The following is an 18150-nucleotide window of genomic DNA, read 5'->3' on the forward strand; positions in this document are numbered from 1 at the left end:
AAAACCATAAATTTTCACCTGTGATAGCTCCTGAAAGTATACATAATTCAATAAATCAGATTCCATGTTGATTGGTTAGTGAGGTATTGATCGAAGTACTTGCGCACGTATATAGTACTATAGTTCAAGACGTATTTGGAAAAAAAAATGAGCGGTGCGATCGTTCGCTGGAAAGAATTAGGTGATCAAGTAGTCCCTTTCAAGTCTTTTTTTTTTCTTTTTGTTTACTCTTGAAAATTTACATTTAAACCCCAATGAATAAAAATTTGAGTGACGAAAAATTCTAATAGTTTGCAGAGGGCATGTCTCAAGTATATTCTACAAATATAGCAAACTTAATACTCAGGGTATTGGTACACTTTAAGAGTTTGCCTACTGTATATTGCAGGGCAGCCAAGTCTCCCTGTGTCTGTAGGAGGCTCTTCAGAAAACTGAGACACTGAAAAACCAGAAATTCACATTGGCAGCATGAAACTTTAGCAATTAGGAGCTATTGCTAATGGTTTTTTTTTTCTGCTTGAAACTTTCACAAATTGCCTACCATGAAAAAATTTTGAGTTTACTACTTGTACCAGTAATACAGAGATTTATTGAACACACACTTCTGGTTGATGTAAAACACACACAGACACACACAGACACACACAAAAAAACCCCACTAAATGCATACTTATAAACATGCGTAATTAAAAAGCAACAACAACAATACACACTTAATAGTATGTGCACTAGTATGAGTACTTGTATGGTGTACCGCATTGTCCTGGCATTTAATGCATTGTGTAGACATAAACTTCTGCAGACATAAACTTGTGCATGCACTTTACCTCGCGAATCTTGACTCCTTGCAAAATTTGCAAAATTTCACGCACTGGAAAATCTCTAGTTTTTACAATATCTTGTCATGTCGATACGTGACCGTTAAGAAGATTCAATCCTTAAACAACATTTATCTTGTACATTTATGTTTTGCAGTGGGTATTCCATGAGAAGCAAGTGTTTCACATTTCCATCATGCTCTAATGTTTAAAGTGTTTTCAAATGTTGATGACAGTTATGATGTGACTGCTATAGTTATTAATTTGCTTTGTTTTATTTTGTTTTTGCTTGTTTGTTTTTTGGGGTTTGGGTTTTTTTTTTTTAAGGGGGATACCTGAAGTTACATAGATTGTATTCCCTTCCTTAAAATGTCCATAATGCACCAGCAAAGGATAGGTGGATGTAAATCCTTGCTGCATTGTGTAGAATATTTGAAGAGTTTGATTGCAAAATTGGTTAAGCACTATTTTTAAACATTTCAAAGTAAGTCCATCATCAGACAGAGCAAAATAAAACTTTTCAAATGATATCTCACTTGTTGCACAACAAGGAATGTTCGTGAAATTATAATAAAAAATGTTCTAATTTTTTTTTTTTTTCTAGCAGCTTTAATCACAAATACCTCATATTGACAAGAGTGGAGTTACCTCGTTTTGCAATTAAACTCTGTATTTGTTCATGTATGGACGTTTACCTGTATAATATAAATGTTGAAATCTTCTTTTCAGACAGACATTGAACTTGATGATTTCACCTCCTCAGCAGTGTTCAAACCAAAATTACGCCACACTCGCAGTGGGCAAGATTTCTGCGAAAGCCGGCCACTACGAATGCAGGGTCAAATTGTATTTGTGTCTTGTTGATTGTTCCCCATTAACTCTGTCAGGGTCGCTGACAAACCCTTTGCATGCTACGTCAGTGGTGTTTGGAAGTGTTGAGCCTGAAAGGGTACATGACTGTTTGTTACTGAGAAGATGGATATGGACATTTTTTTTTTTCCCGTCGCTTAAGTGTTGAGATGCAGCAGAATGGTTAAGGTTAAGTGGTAGAATTGATGGTGATTTTTTTTTTTTTTTTTTAAATCCAGAACAAAACATTGAAGGTAGAATTTGTTACATATTTGTGTCAATTTTCTGCCAATTTGAAGAATGTGAATTCCAAGGCAGTACAATTTTTGATCATTCATGATTTGATATTGAGTGGGTACCCAGATGGTATTTGCGTTTTCTGTATTTGACAAAAATGGATATGTTGCGTGTGTATGAATTTTACAGAACATGCTTGGTATCAAGTATGGTGAAAAGAAAGGTGACTGATGTGATTCACCATATGATTGTTGAATCAAAATTTGATATTGATGTTTTTTCCAGCATATGCATCCTCTGTAATGGCTTTGCACAGTTGATATTGAATTATGAATTCTGCATTCACTACACAGTAAGTTCATGGCTGTATCATTGTATCTTGTTGACCACAACAGGCTTTTCAATAAACATTGTAATCACAAATGACTGAGATAACAGTAGTAGGTGCGATGAACAGTGTTGTGTCATTTTCAGTATCACGTCACATCAAGTAAATGAAAGGATACAGTTTTGTAAATATCATGTCCATCGCAAAACTTTTGATGTTAGGTATAGAAATGATATGGTAGCCAAAATGAACCTATGTTGTCCCGAGTGATCAGCAGGGACGGAAACATAGCCACTCTCTTGTGTGATTAAAAAATAAAAGAAGGAAAGAAACATGCGGATACGATTTGCTTCATTTTTTTTGTTCATTTGATTTTTACCTCACATGTATGTACATGTATGTGTCAAATTACTGCATAATAGCCAGTTCCCTTTGTCCAGTATGCTGTATGTCCCCGCCCCCTTTTTTTTTAAAGAAACATGATTCGGCTAAAGATAACATTAAAAATGATGTTGATGCATCAGTGACATCATAATTGGATTCTAGAAAGATTCTTGAATCTTGCTTTGTTTTGTCTCCATTGCTAGCTACTTAATACCTGTGCTAAACAAACGCACTTTGAGTACCGGTATACTTGTCAGCGACTCTTCTTGTGCTTGAGAGAAAAGAAGACTATCGGTGTGTGTATGAGTGTGGTTGTGATGCAAAACTGTTACTCCAGTGGTGTCGTATGTGTATAGCTTCCACTACCACGAATAGCAAAGGAGTGCACAGCAGGAAGAGACACTCTCATGTAATGTCAATACGACAGCATCAGTGTCAGTTTGCGAAAACAACATCTTGCAAAAATGTCCATGATCTGCTCATTTGCGAAAATATCTGTACATGAAAATAACAGCTTATAGAGTAATTCACCATCACTTGCTTGCCAAAGAAAGTGCAAGAAGCTTGCCATCTGAAGGTGGACCGATTGAATTTAAAGCTTGTCACATTATTCAAAATTACCTTGCCTACCCATAGTGATGCTCTGCTTTATGTACATTGAGGAATCAGATAAAATGGAAAATGGACCCGATCTATGAACAGTCTACTATGTACTTGATTAGGAGCCAATAGAATGGTTCTGTAATATATTCAGATTTTCAGATATTCAGATTTTATGGATGGTTTGTTCATACAGCTTGCTCGAGGCTAGTCCTACCTAGCAGCAACTAAGTGAATTCTAGCATGCGGAACTTAACCCTCTAGCAACTGAAGATTCTGTACGTAATGGCCTATTGTTCCCTGGAAGGTACGGCAATATTGCTCTCATTTGTACAACTTTCTAAATTCTGCAAAATAGATCACCTTGGCCCGAATTCACGAAGGTGGTACAAAATGAAACCATGGTTTAAAGCGCCGAGTGTTGCATGGAATATTTTGTTACGAAATCATTCATTTCGTCGATGAAATGATTATTTTGTAACAAAATGTTGTAAAATGGACATTTCGTCCACGAAATAATTTTGTTAATGAAACGGTCATTTTGTCGACAAAATTACCAATTACGTAACAAAATATTCCGTGCAACACTTGGCGATCCATAGTTTTTGTCCATGGTTTAAACCATGGTTTCATTTTTACCACCTTCGTGAATTCGGGCCCTTGTGTCTACCTTAAAGTCTACTCTATTAAGACTTTTCCAAGAAACTTGTGTGTCACAGAAATAATTCTGACATACCTTTGTTGACTTTTGACCTCTTCCAAATTACGTAATTATATATTCTATATGAAAACAATAGATAGTAAAGCATAAAACTATAAAAACAGCGGATGGGCAGTTTCAAGCAGGGAGTAATCTGATGGGCGGTTTTGAGTGGTTGAGTTACTAATGGGTTAATGAGAGGGAGCAGGTGAATGAAAAGCTTCATTTCTAGGCGGTAGGAAAGGAAAATTCATAAATTGTAATACACTACAATACACTACACGTGATGACACAAAAGCAGCTGTTGTGCAGACGGATGGTTAATAGATGGGTCATGAAAAAAGTGACTTTTCAAAAGAGCATGGAGTTTGTGTTCTTGGCCCAGCAAATGCAGGTTGCCCTACAGAGGGCGCCCCAACACATTGAGTGTTGACACTTCTGAGTAATAAAACTTCATATCATTTTATCATTATTTCTGTACATGTAAGGAGTAGAAATCTGCATTCATATCAGCCTATCCATTGGGATGGTCTGAGTGTTTTTTGATAAAGAATAAAGAAATTGAGAACAAAATGCAATCGGGGAGAATGGTACCTAAGCTGTGTTCCATTGCTATTTCAAACTGTGGGGTCATATTTTGAGTGATTGACAAATTGCCTTCAATGACGTAAAATATATCAGTTGCAATATAAACAACTATAGATGCAAGAATAATTGATCTGAATAAATGAACATATTTCAGTGCAAGTTATTCGATTCTTTGGGCATATTCTTCCTAGGGTCCTCCATACTTGCGAAGATCGAAGACTTCATTAGAATCTTACGTGAAATTGTGCTGAAAGGCAAGTGCTAGCATCAATTTTGTGACTGTTACTCGAGCGTGTGAATGTGAAAACTGGATGAATGACATACACACGTAACAATACTGACCATGTTTCTCTACTAAGTAGTTCATGTAGGAAACTTCTAAAGGACGATTAGATGAACAACCCTAAATGCCTGTGTATTCAGCAGGTTATGTTCAGGGGCTTGCTATTACATTGGCGGGTACGGAGTTGTTGCTGTTGTTGCTGCTGTTGTTGTTGCTGTCATTGATGTTGATGTTGTTTGTTCATTCTTTGGTTGGTTGTTCTTTTTCATTTACAAGTTTGATGTTTCAGCTGTGCATGTTTAATGTATGAAAATAAGATATGATTAAAACAATGAACTTCTTTACACTCATCCGAGTTATGATACTCGCATCCTAACTCGCACAATTTCCATTTAGCCCTCTAAAGAAGATAATGTTTGCATTTCACTAATTATGTTAATGAATACTTTATTAGTCAATCATGACATTACAGCATATGACCAGGGATGTGAGATGAGGCCCATTTCATATTGGATTTCCTCCACGACTGTTGCTCGTCACCAAGTACCTTGCTGAATCATTCAGTCATCCCTATTTCGGTGCAACCATCTTTTTCTTTTTCTTTTTTGAGCAATCTTTTGTCGTTGAAAGTTTTTCTAGACTATGCACAATTTGTTTACGAGCAAAATAATGTATGTAAATGTATTTCAGAAACACTCCACAAAATAGCAACTTTTTATCATAGAAAGACCACACACACACACACACACGCACGCATATATATAATATAGATAATATATAATATATATATATATATTATATGATATAGATAATATATGATATATATGATATATATATATATATATATATATATATATATGTGTGTGTGTGTGTGTGTATATATATATATATATATATATATATATATATATATATATATATATATATATAAAGATAAGTAACAAAGCTGCAACAAAGTTCATGCTGTATTCACCAACGGTTTATTTCTTCACACAAATTTTCGGGCGTCTCGCCGCCCTTTCTCAAGTGTTGATACTGAGAGAACAATAACAAAATTTTTGTTATTGTTCTCTCAGTATCAACACTTGAGAAAGGGCGGCGAGACGCCCGAAAATTTGTGTGAAGAAATAAACCGTTGGTGAATACAGCATGAACTTTGTTGCAGCTTTGTTACTTATCTTTTTATCTTGCCAACACGTGGACTACCTTATCAACATATATATATATATATATATATAGTATATATAGGCCTAGTTAATGTTAAGTAATTCGTGATCCACGTGTTGGTCAAGATAATTATCAATAATGGAATAGAACTCCAGAAATAGGCATGTATCACGCTGTCAATACCGGCAGTACTGTTTATTTAAAAAACGCACAAATTTTCGGGCATCCTGCCCTTTGTCAGGTGATTTGATTCTAAGATAACAAATTACAATATACTAGTATATTAGTGAGCTTTAGATTTTAGACGCGCGGACGTTCAGAGGGGAAAAACATGATCTGAGCGTGCGCAGAAGCGTGCGTCAACTTGACCCGCGCTACTGCGCACGCTCAGAACATGTTTTTTTCCCTTTGAACGTCCGCGCGTCTAAAATCTAAAGCTCCCTATTATATAGTAAGACGGGGAGATGCAGTGAGTGAGGAATAGATATACTGTTACGGTAGTTAATGGATATTGTTTGATTGATTGTTAATTGATGTGTCTCGTTTTGTTGGAATTTTAAACCGGTTGAAATATGAATTGCCAAAGTCTATATTATTCATCTTATATAATTCTCATGTTTTATCACATTTGACATATTGTAATTCTATCCCCCCCTCCCACACCCTCCCCTCCCCCTTCGCTCGCTCCGCTCGCTCGGGTTCAGTCGCGTTCATGATATTCAGTGAAAAGAATTAATACAAGAAGTGTATTTAACTTATACCATTTTAAAGGCAAATTGTTCAATAATAATCTACATCAAAATAAACTGCTACCTTAAACAAGTGGGACTGTTTCACGTCGATAAAACGCGCAAAAACATGCATCAAATTGCACCATTTGCAACATCAAAATGCAAAAAGTTCTCACCGTGGGAGGGGGGACACCCCCCTCCCACACCCTCCCCTCCCCCTTCACTCGCTCCGCTCGCTCGGGTTCAGTCGCGTTCATGTTATTCAGTGAAAAGAATTAATACAAAAAGTGTGTTTAACTTATACCATTTTACAGGCATATTGTTCAATAATAATCTACACTAAAATATACTGCTACCTTAAACAAGTGGGACTGTTTCACGTCGATAAAACGCGCAAAAACATGCATCTAACTGCACCATTTGCAACATCAAAATGCAAAAAGTTCTCACCGTGGGAGGGGGATACCCCCTCCCACACCCTCCCCTCCCCCCTCGCTCTCTCCGCTCGCTCGGGTTCAGTCGCGTTCATGATATTCAGTGAAAAGAAGTAATACAAGAAGTGTATTTAAATTGTACCATATTATAGGCAAATTGTTCAATGATAATCTACATTAAAATATACTGCAACCTTAAACAAGTGGGACTGTTTCAACTCGTTAAAACACGCAAAAACATGCATCAAATTGCACCATTTGCAACATCAAAATGCAAAAAGTTCTCACCGTGGGAGGGGGGACACCCCCCTCCCACACCCTCCCCTCCCCCTTCGCTCGCTCCGCTCGCTCGGGTTCAGTCGCGTTCATGATATTCAGTGAAAAGAATTAATACAAGAAGTGTATTTAACTTATACCATTTTAAAGGCAAATTGTTCAATAATAATCTACATCAAAATAAACTGCTACCTTAAAACAAGTGGGACTGTTTCACGTCGATAAAACGCGCAAAAACATGCATCAAATTGCACCATTTGCAACATCAAAATGCAAAAAGTTCTCACCGTGGGAGGGGGGACACCCCCTCCCACACCCTCCCCTCCCCCTTCGCTCGCTCCGCTCTCTCGGGTTCAGTCGCGTTCATGATATTCAGTGAAAAGAATTAATACAAGAAGCATATTTAAATTGTAGCATTTTATAGGCAAATTGTTCAATGATAATCTACATCAAAATATACTGCTACCTTACACAAGTGGGACTGTTTCACGTCGATAAAACGCGCAAAAACATGCATCAAATTGCACCATTTACAACATCAAAATGCAAAAAGTTCTCACCGTCGGAGGGGGGAAACCCCCCTCCCACACCCTCCCCCCCTCGCTCGCTCCGCTCGCTCGGGCTCGGTCGCTTCGCTCCCTCGCAGACTAACCGCCCCCCCCCCCCCCCCTAAGATGAAATCCTGGCTACGCCGTTGCTTATGTATGTCACTAAAATTAAACTTTTGTGCAAGAAAACTGAAGATAGTCAGAAAACATCAAGGAGATTAAAGATGCATAATTTCTTTTCCTTTAACATGTAACCTTACCACTGGAATTTGTATGGAATTAAAAGAAGCCGTGCATAAGACGGGAGGGTCACTCGATCCAAGTGTGCCTTTTGAAGTAGGGCCTTAATTTGATACATTGTTTTAATAGCACGAATACAAATAGGCGTATATACGGCACATTCGTGCAAACACATAGTAATTGATTATTATCCATACAGAGGATTTTTAGAGCCCAAATACAAGTGTTATTTTGTCGACGCACCTCATAACCTCCAACCCACTTCGAAAGTTTGTTGAACTCGACCAATGTTTTTTGCCGAGGCGACCAATATCTAAAATATTGGACAGCAAGAGGGGGATTCCCCAATGTTTTTACAAACTGCACCGTGATTGGTTGAGATATACGAGATGACCCGAAATATGAAGTAGAAACGTCTGTGACTGATCAATCACGAATTAACTAAGATATCGTTTTTTCTAAATTTCTGTGTTTATACAAACAAATTTCATATATTAATTTGTTAAAATCCTCTGTAGGATAATAATGATAATATTGGATGTCCTATTTTCCGTCAATACAAGGAAATATTGGACTCGCTAGGCAAAATATTGGACTTGTCTTCGACTCCTCCAATATTTGTGCATAGCTCGTCCAATATTTCCTTGTATTAACCTCAAGGCCATCCAATATCATATAATCATTTGTAACATTTTAGCTCAGAATATCAATAATCTTGCATTTATGTGTGTGTTTGCCTCTTTATACCTGTGTTGTGTGTGTTGTGCATGTGTGTTTTGTTTTCTCCACGAGGTTCAATAAACACTGACTAGGAAAGTCCGATATGCACTGCAGTATTAGATTAATATGAAAGTATGAATGTGAATGACAAATGTAAAGTCAATCTTATATGAATTGAACTTGCGGCCTATAATATCATGCTTCCACACGCTTTCACGGTGTAAGTAGACTGTGTGACCTGTAGAGGAGAGACAAAGGACATGGTTAAGAAACCGTACTAAAAGAAGTTATCATGATAAAATGTACAGCCTTATCTCATTAGGTTTGAATGTGTGTTCTGTTATCATGTAAAAATCACTTTTTTGTGGCATTTTGCTTCACTCGATTTCACTACTCTTTGAAACGTTGTGTGACTAACTCTTTGTACATTTTTATACCTAATAACTTCCTTCTATTCTGTCTGACGAATGTTATTGAGAGAAAAATCACATCCAACACCCTTCAAAAGGCACGATGCACTTTATTAGAATGCATCTAATCTATAAGTGCTTTTGGTTTTGAAATTCGAGAGTATCAAATGTAATTTTTACTGTTGCCTATTTGTCGAGAGCACGCCAGATTTTGTAGAGTTTTTAAGTTTTTATGTCCATATCTATGTACATTTTCCATTATTAATGTCCTTTAATTTGCCGAGCATGTTCCTGTGTTAATCATATCCAACATCCTTCACATGAGTAGATGCACTTGAAATGTTTTAATCTAAAAGTGCTTCGGATTTTTTTAATTCGAGAGTAGCAAAAATAAGTCCTGATTGCTATTTTTATGCGAACCCATTTAGTTCTAAGAAAGTCATGAAAGTGTGGTTCAGCAAAAATTCTTTGCAAGCTCGTAATACATGAATTACAGATTACTAAAGGGAAGAATTAAGAAATGATTCCTTGTGTTGTTAAAACTAAACCTTTTTTTTTCAGCAATATTTCATTTCATTTCATTTTTCCCGTAACAATAGATATACAAATTTACATACATCTACATGCATACGCACATATACATACCTGCTGCGAGCTCACACACAACTGCTACATGCACATGATACACATAATACAAATACTTTAATCTTTGTGAAATCAATGAGAATAAGTAGCAATAAAAAGTAATGAATATGGAGCGAACTTGCAGTAAAGTCAAAGCTTGTACATACATACGTACAAATAAAAAATATCTATAGAAACTTTAAAGGGAACGATGTTATGTCAGGATCTTGTCTCTTTCATGTGTACTTTTACATATTCTTCTGCGCAGCGAAAGCTCCAGTTTACAAACAAGATCTTATTGCTAATGCGCTACATACGGTTGTACATATAAACTAGCATGCAACACTGATCAAACTCATATACTGAGTGAAGTGACATGGTATCACATGATCATGAATATATTATTGAAGGGTATGAAGATGATTATGTCGATATTTCAATAAGACTCATTGATGATTTAAGGCAGTCACTTGGATTATGTCTGGGGTATGTATTTCATTGACAGTTTCAAGCAGTTTGTTTCTTGTTATGATTTTACACGATGCTTATGAAACAATAAATTGTACTGGAATTGCATAACCTGTGTTTGTATGTGAAATATGAAACGATTGCATGCAACAATACCAGGGTAACCAGGTAAAATACGAAATACGCCCATCCAAACGTTCCATTTGAAATGAGATCGGAGAGAGAGAGAGAGAGAGAGAGAGAGGGTGAGTGGGTGAGTGAAAAACAATATGATATCACTTAGTGGACGAATGATGGTGTGAACGAACACAATCCCTTTTAGGAGCTCTTCTTTAACCCATTTTCTCCCAATGTCGTGTCACAAAATGATTACACTTCCAAATACTAGATGGGTAATCACTGCATTTTGTAGTAAACAAAATAATGTCACAATTGCCACAAACATTATTCTTTCGACAAATCAAAACTTTTCCTGTAAATCAAAGTGACACCATGACGACTCCAAATTTGCACATTTCAGTGAAATGTCCTATAACTATCAGTGAAAGTACGTTACCAATATGATATCAAATATGATTTCTAATCCAAAGTAAAACTTGTTTTTTCCAGGAGATACGTAAACAAAGATTTAGTTTGTCTATCATACTTAACTTTATAATGAGACGAAATTATGCATACTATTGCACAAAAGGGGAATATCTGTATGCAAGTGTATAATTAACTCAAAATATTGCCGTTCTGTATAACATAAATAGGTTCATAATTGACAGTATGTGGGGCAACTGGAACATTAATCATCACAGAGATCAACTTTGTTTAACCCCCTTCCCAGAACCTCCTTGTTAATTAGGAGGGCATTGTGTCAATTACAGTCATTATGCACAGAGGACGTCGACTGCAAATATTTTTATTTCTTTTGCACTCCTTTCCTAGCAGCCAATCCTTTTTCGTGCTTAAAAGAATAGATCACTGTGACCCTCAAATTTAATTGTATGTTTCTATCGACAGGATTCAGAAAATTGTCATTGACTCAATTAACAAGGTTTGGCTCTATAGAGGGCGGCAAATTCAGAGCTCGTTACGGCCGCCGTTAGGCTCATACCTTTTTATACTCTCTGTAAGTTTGTGTACCGAGTTGAGTTGGCAGTTTGGTTTTGAAAGTACAATCGAGTTATTTTTGTTCAGTTCGAAGGTCGATACTCTTCCAGCTCACTAGCGCAACCCTTTCTCAGTGTAACTATTCTTCAAAAGCGATTTTTTTTTGTCAATTTGAAACAAGGAGCAAGAGATGTAAGTTTCAACTTTGAATAAACACTAACAATCTGCCTTTTGTTGAGCTTGTGTCCGTGTGACTATACTAGTATGTGTGTGTCTTTGTACGGGTGTGTGTGTATTATTTGCGTAACAACATGATTCATGGAGATCTTTCGATGTGAGTACTGGTCTTCTCAGCGATGTGTTGTGAGGGAATCCAGTTGATGTCTCTTTTCCACTTGAAGAAACTTGTGCTTCATTGAAGCGGATAAGATGGCATTTGTTTCCTTCATCCGTGTGTTCAACGTCGCCATCTTAGTTTTTACATTAGGGAGAATTGATCATGTGCACCTCCATCATGTACATCAACCAGGTGAGTCCCATGATTTCATTTGTCAATTTCTGTCTTCGTAATTCCTTTTTAGTATTTCTGTACTACCAACAAAAGGGTCATTACCACGCATTTACTATAACTGCTATGGTTACATACATTATTTCATTAACCTTCTCAATTTTTCTCCGAAAGAGGTATGTAGACTTGTCTGCTTTGCTAGCAAACCATTACATCGATGATAATTGCTATTTTGATTCAGTATAGCTGAGGCTTATAATGATTATGCATCAAGTAAAGGATGTCTGAATCCCTTATTGATTGAACTTAGATGTGATTGCTTTCATTTCTCGTACGTACATAATTATGAAATTTCATGCCCTTTCGCTATCGTTGTCTCTTTTTTATACACATAACTAACGCACACACATATACTACCCAACCCCCCCCCCCCCCCCCCCCCCCGCCTGTGATCAGCATTTCTCTCCAGCTCATATTCGCAATGTTTTGGCTCATATTCTCTTCTGCGTATTCCTTTTCGAATCATTGCCTTCAACTCTACGACTCTATTTTGGGTCCTATTTTTGCCTTGATGTAACTGTTTGTGTTTTCTTTTAAATGATTCCAGTTCGCATTTTCTTGTTCAACGGCACAAATAAATATATATCATACTCTGATGCGAGCGATGACTACAATACATCAAGCCAAACTTTGCAAACCGTGTGGATTATGGAAACGCATCCTCTCAGCAGGATCCGTGTTTCATTCCTCGTATTTCACCTTAGTCTTTATTACGAGCTCCTGGAAGTGGGCGACGGGCCCGAACCCACGGATCCAAAGACTGACTTTCTAGATAATGAAACATTCACCACATTGGCGACATATAGCGGAGTTGAGACACCTTGGCCCGTAACCTCGATAGGAAATAAGGCATGGATACGGTTTTCGTTTAGTGGTGTGTCTCGTAGAAGGCATTATACAGAGGTTATTATGGAGATTTCGTCCGCCAGTGGATCAGGTAATAATCTGTCCTGTTAGAAGTTTTACTACCGTCACTGATTTTGTTGTCCACAACATATTGCGCAGGGGTAAAAGGGAAACCGTTGCTGCTGTTGTATGAAAATAGTTAAACATAGGTTTCTGAAGACGCCCGTTTTCTGCACATTAGGGTCCGATCCTGATTAATTATTATGATGCAGATAAACGCGCACACACACACACACACACACACTGAGCTTTGTAAGATACGCTAGTAAGTACCGATTGTCTTCATTTACATAATGAGTAGTTAGCATAATACCCGTTGCCGCCGAGAACGAGACATTGATGTATGAAACGTTCGATTCCCGTTTAGTCAAAGAGAGAGAGAGAGAGAGAGAAACAAAAGTTAAAGGAGACCTCCGGATGATTTTAAAATTTTTACATTTGAACAACTATGATTTAGTAAACTGAGGGCATAGTTTCATAAGTTATGATAAATGAAATGAAGAATAAGAATATTTTTGAAATTTATAACAAATTGCAATGAACAAGGATGATGACCTGGCAGGGTCACCATAAGAATGCATGAGCTGGGGCTCAAGGAAGCAGCACAAAGAACAAGGCATGCATAGATGATAGTATGCAGATGAACTTGCAAGCATGTGGTATTGTAATGGAATTACAGTGCTACATTTCTGAGATATGTGAGCCTCCTATGTCATCATCCTTGTTCAGTGTAATCTGTTTAAGGTTTTTCAAAATATGGTTTTCCTGCTCAAGAGCCACAATAAATTCAACAAATCTATACATGGAGCTGTTGATTTATGTACCACATGATGTGAAATTATGAAAATCGTCTGGAATGCCCCTTTAAGAGACTAAAATCTATAACGTTAAGAATGACCTTCACACACTTTCTAAATCACCATGGCATTTTTATTTGCGTTTTGGAAGTGTACACCTTGACAACTCTAGCTCTAAATTATATACACAAATAAAAAGTTTCCAAAAACCATGACAACATCTTCAATAGATTGGTTTCGAGTAATAACATGATACTGCGATGATAACATGAAACAAGTTTCGGGATATTGCCACAAAATGTACTTTTATAGTGATTATAATACTCACCTGCCTTATGTGATAACTGTATTATACTCGTTCAACTAGAAAAGTGCTTTCCCACTTGCCCCCTCCCTGAAAACGTCTCTTATCTCCATAGAATTTTATTAAAGCAAATAATGGAATGAAAATCTATCAAGCCGACCTGAACAACCCATCTCTCCTCTCAGATGTGATCGATATCTCCGAGAACGAACCTCTCATCCTGCAGTCGCCAAACTTTCCTATGAACTACCCGAACAATTACTTCCAGTCCTGGTACATCCTAGTGCCCAACGGTAACTTCGTACAGGTCTGCGTAGAAGCATTCTATATGGAAAACGGTAAGGATCATCTCTACATCGGAGACGGAGTCGACAACTTTTCAAACCAACAAACAAGATGGAGACAGTGGACATGTCACGTGACTGGACAAGGCTTAGAGCAACTGGGCTTTGTTTCTACCAATTCGCCAATAGTTGTGATATTCACGACTGACTTCAGTATTTCTAAAGCTGGTTTTAACATTACGCTCACAGCCATACCAAAATTTGGCCAAACAGGTTTGCTCAAACACCTCTAGTACTACTTTTCTGTCTTTTTCTTTGCAATTTTAAAAATAGATATATATATTATAGCCAGGTTCTTATTTCGACGATACCAACACCTGTGTTTTAATGGCACTGTGTTAGTAACTATGTGCTCAAATCATGACAAAAACTACTGAAAATGAGTTACAGCGTGTATAGTCAAACCCGGTGCACAGCCGGCCAAAACAATGTAATAACCCCCCCCCCCCCCCCCATGGATGTTTAATTTTAATCTGGATTTTCTTTACAGACGTAAGGAACAAAAGAATGACTTGCCCTTAGTTTTAGTGAAAAATTGAACTCCCCAATGTCTTTGAGGATTTTAAAGAATGTGATACCGGAGAGGTAATTGAAATGTTAGATATTCAGATTCATACGAAGTACATACAAATTTTCTTCTTTCTCTTTTCCTCCTTCTTCCCCTCTGTTTCCTTTTCTTATGGTGCTATAACAACGATGTCGATTGTTAGTGAATGACAATGGATCTTCAAGCAATCATTTTTCTCTTCACATATCCCAGTTTGCAATGATAATGATAGTAATACTGTGACATTAATGAGTAGTTACTGGTATACACCGGTTTTTGCATTAATCTTCACTAAAATTACATCTCCTTATTGAACTGCATTGTAGATACAGTGCATGGTAATAAACAGACCGAGAAGGGAGGGGAAGGGGGAGAAAGACACAGATGTATGACAATAATTTGCATATGCAGTTCACATGATTTATATAACAGTAACCTAAGTCTACATAAATTATCTGGAGGTCAATTTAGCAGTTGGATTTGAATAGGGTTATCAGGAATACAAAACTTCGCACAGATAGACAAGATATAATAAAAATACGATGCATTCATTCAAATCATTCCGTTCATTCATTTATATATTTTTTACTTTTTTTCAGTTCGAGTACATTTTATTACATACTTCGTCTTTTGACTCATCACCTGGTAGTTTTCTCGAACTTCTCTGGTATTAAGCAAAGAAGAAAGGGAAGCAAGTAATAAGGGTTTTTATGGATCTTTGAGTGGTATAATGCACAATTTGGATGCTATCAAAACTTCATGAAACGTGCAAATATTACAATTCCTCCCATTGCCATGGTTTCGATATTTAATGTTTAGGCCTATCTATGTGTTTACCCATTTTCGGCTTCAGAGTCAACTCTAGGTCTTTTGGAGGGTACTGAGCAAAAGATTACAGAGCAAGAACTTTCGGAGAGTACAGGCAATGCGATTTCAACAGGTATTTCACTTCATTGATAATAGTGACAAACGTTATCTAATTATCTGTGCATTGAAATGAGAGTGAAAAGATGAGCATGATCAACACTATATACGACGCATCACTATAGTCTTGAATATAAAAGTCACGTTTCGCCAGACACGTTTTTTTGTTCTGGCTTTTGCTTTGATTCGTCTTGATTTGGATTTTCACAATCCAAAATGAATGATAAAAGTGAGCATAGTCTATTGATCATCGTCCAAAGCAATAAAAAACAAAAACACATGTTGTGAAAAGCATGTCCTTATGTAACCCTTAAAAAAATGCATTTTGTCCATTTTTATAATACAGTTGAAATAACAAATAAAAGGACGACCTCAGCATCTACTATGATCTGGGACAACAAGTCAGGTAATGACTGTGATATTGAATTGGGAGTGTTGATTTAAATGTATGCATATATATATATATATATGCGAAAGAAGTCACCGCTACAACAGCTTTTTGGCTTCTCCTGAATAATTTTGCATATGTAAGATATGAGAAAGGAAGGAGAAATCGGTGCGTAGCTTTGACATCATTATTCAATTCAATTCAATTCAATTCAATCATAGTTTATTTCCAATCAACGAAAATCAAAAACATAGTACAATGTATACATGTCATTAAATGATATTGTTCAAACGCTTGCAAAAGATTCATGTAATATACGAGACAAATTATAGAACAACATATATGTACAATAATAAAGAGGAAAACTGTACAAATACTACGTGGGCGAGCGGAAAATAAATTCGATCATGGAAAATAGTGATCCACTAAAAAGCAAAGCTTGTCGGACGTGGATCGCTAGATAAATAATGAGCGAATGATATACTATTCTATAACAATATACATGTAGTTATTTTGAGATACACAGGTCGGGAAAAAAATATAGAATACCAATGCTATAGTGCCCGGACACTGTTCATTGAACCACGTGTACCGGGAAAATATGACAAGGACAATACATTCGTACACACATTCAATTACCCACACGCATATACACTGTTGGACGCGAGACAGTACCGAGAGGAGAGAAGACGGTAACAATACAAGTCTACGAAGAACAATAGACAGGAAAGGAAAAGGAGAGAAGAAAGAAGAGAGGTCTGCACACAGAACACGCCAAGTGCTGCGACATCAGGACAGGTGAAAGCTCAAGCATCAATTATAACAATTTAGATTATCTAAGATTATAAGTAGAAAGTAAATGTTTTCTGAGTTAATATTTAAATGTGACAAATTTGGGGGAATCTTTTAAACTATTATCTAATTTATTCCAAAGTCTGGGTCCGGTATAAAGAAATGTATTTTGGGCATGTGCGGTTCTCATTAACGGAAGATGGAATTCGTCGGATCGTCGCGTGGGATAGTTATGAACATGACTGTTTCGATGAAATAAATCGTGGAATATTTTAGGTAAAAAGGTACTGTTGTAATTAAACATAAACTGACCAAGTTGAAACACATACAAATCATTTACTTTTAATATTTTATGGTCAGAAAACAAAGCATCTGTATGTTCTCGGGTATGTAAATTAAAAACAATTCTAAGCGCTTTCTTTTGCAATAAAAGAAGTTTATCAAGTAACATCTGATATGTATTACCCCAAGCAAGAATCCCGTGGTTTAAATAAGGGAGTATCAAACTAAAATAAAGAGTTAATAATGCAGATGAAGGAAGATAATATTTTAATCTATTCATTACGCCAATGTTACGTGAAATAATTTTACATATGTTATCAATATGATTCCTCCATGAAAGCTTGTTATCAACGCAAACACCAAGAAATTTAAAAGAAGAAACTTCTTCTAAGGGAGTAGTATCAAATGTTATATTGCCTGGGAGGCTATCTAAAGAATTACTAAAGAGCATAACTTTTGTTTTTTGAATATTTAATGACAATTTGTTTGCGTATATCCATTGTATGACCTTTATCAATTCTTCATTGACTGTTCTTATTAAGATATTTGGGTCAGGGTGGGAAAAAAAAAGATTAGAGTCATCCGCGAATAATATGAATGATAGTTTCTCCGACGATCTATGAAAATCATTAATATAAATAATGAATAACAATGGGACTAATAAACTCCCTTGTGGAACACCACATGCAATTGTTTTACTTTGAGAGTCAAAGCCGTTGACATGTACAAATTGGGATCTTTCTGATAGGTAACTCGTGAACCACTCCAAGGCCTTTCCACGTATTCCATAATGAG

This window comes from Diadema antillarum, unplaced genomic scaffold, assembly GCF_040938485.1.
Source record: "Diadema antillarum isolate AM-2024a unplaced genomic scaffold, OU_Dant_1.0 scf00000000, whole genome shotgun sequence".
Taxonomy (NCBI): Eukaryota; Metazoa; Echinodermata; class Echinoidea; order Diadematoida; family Diadematidae; genus Diadema; species Diadema antillarum.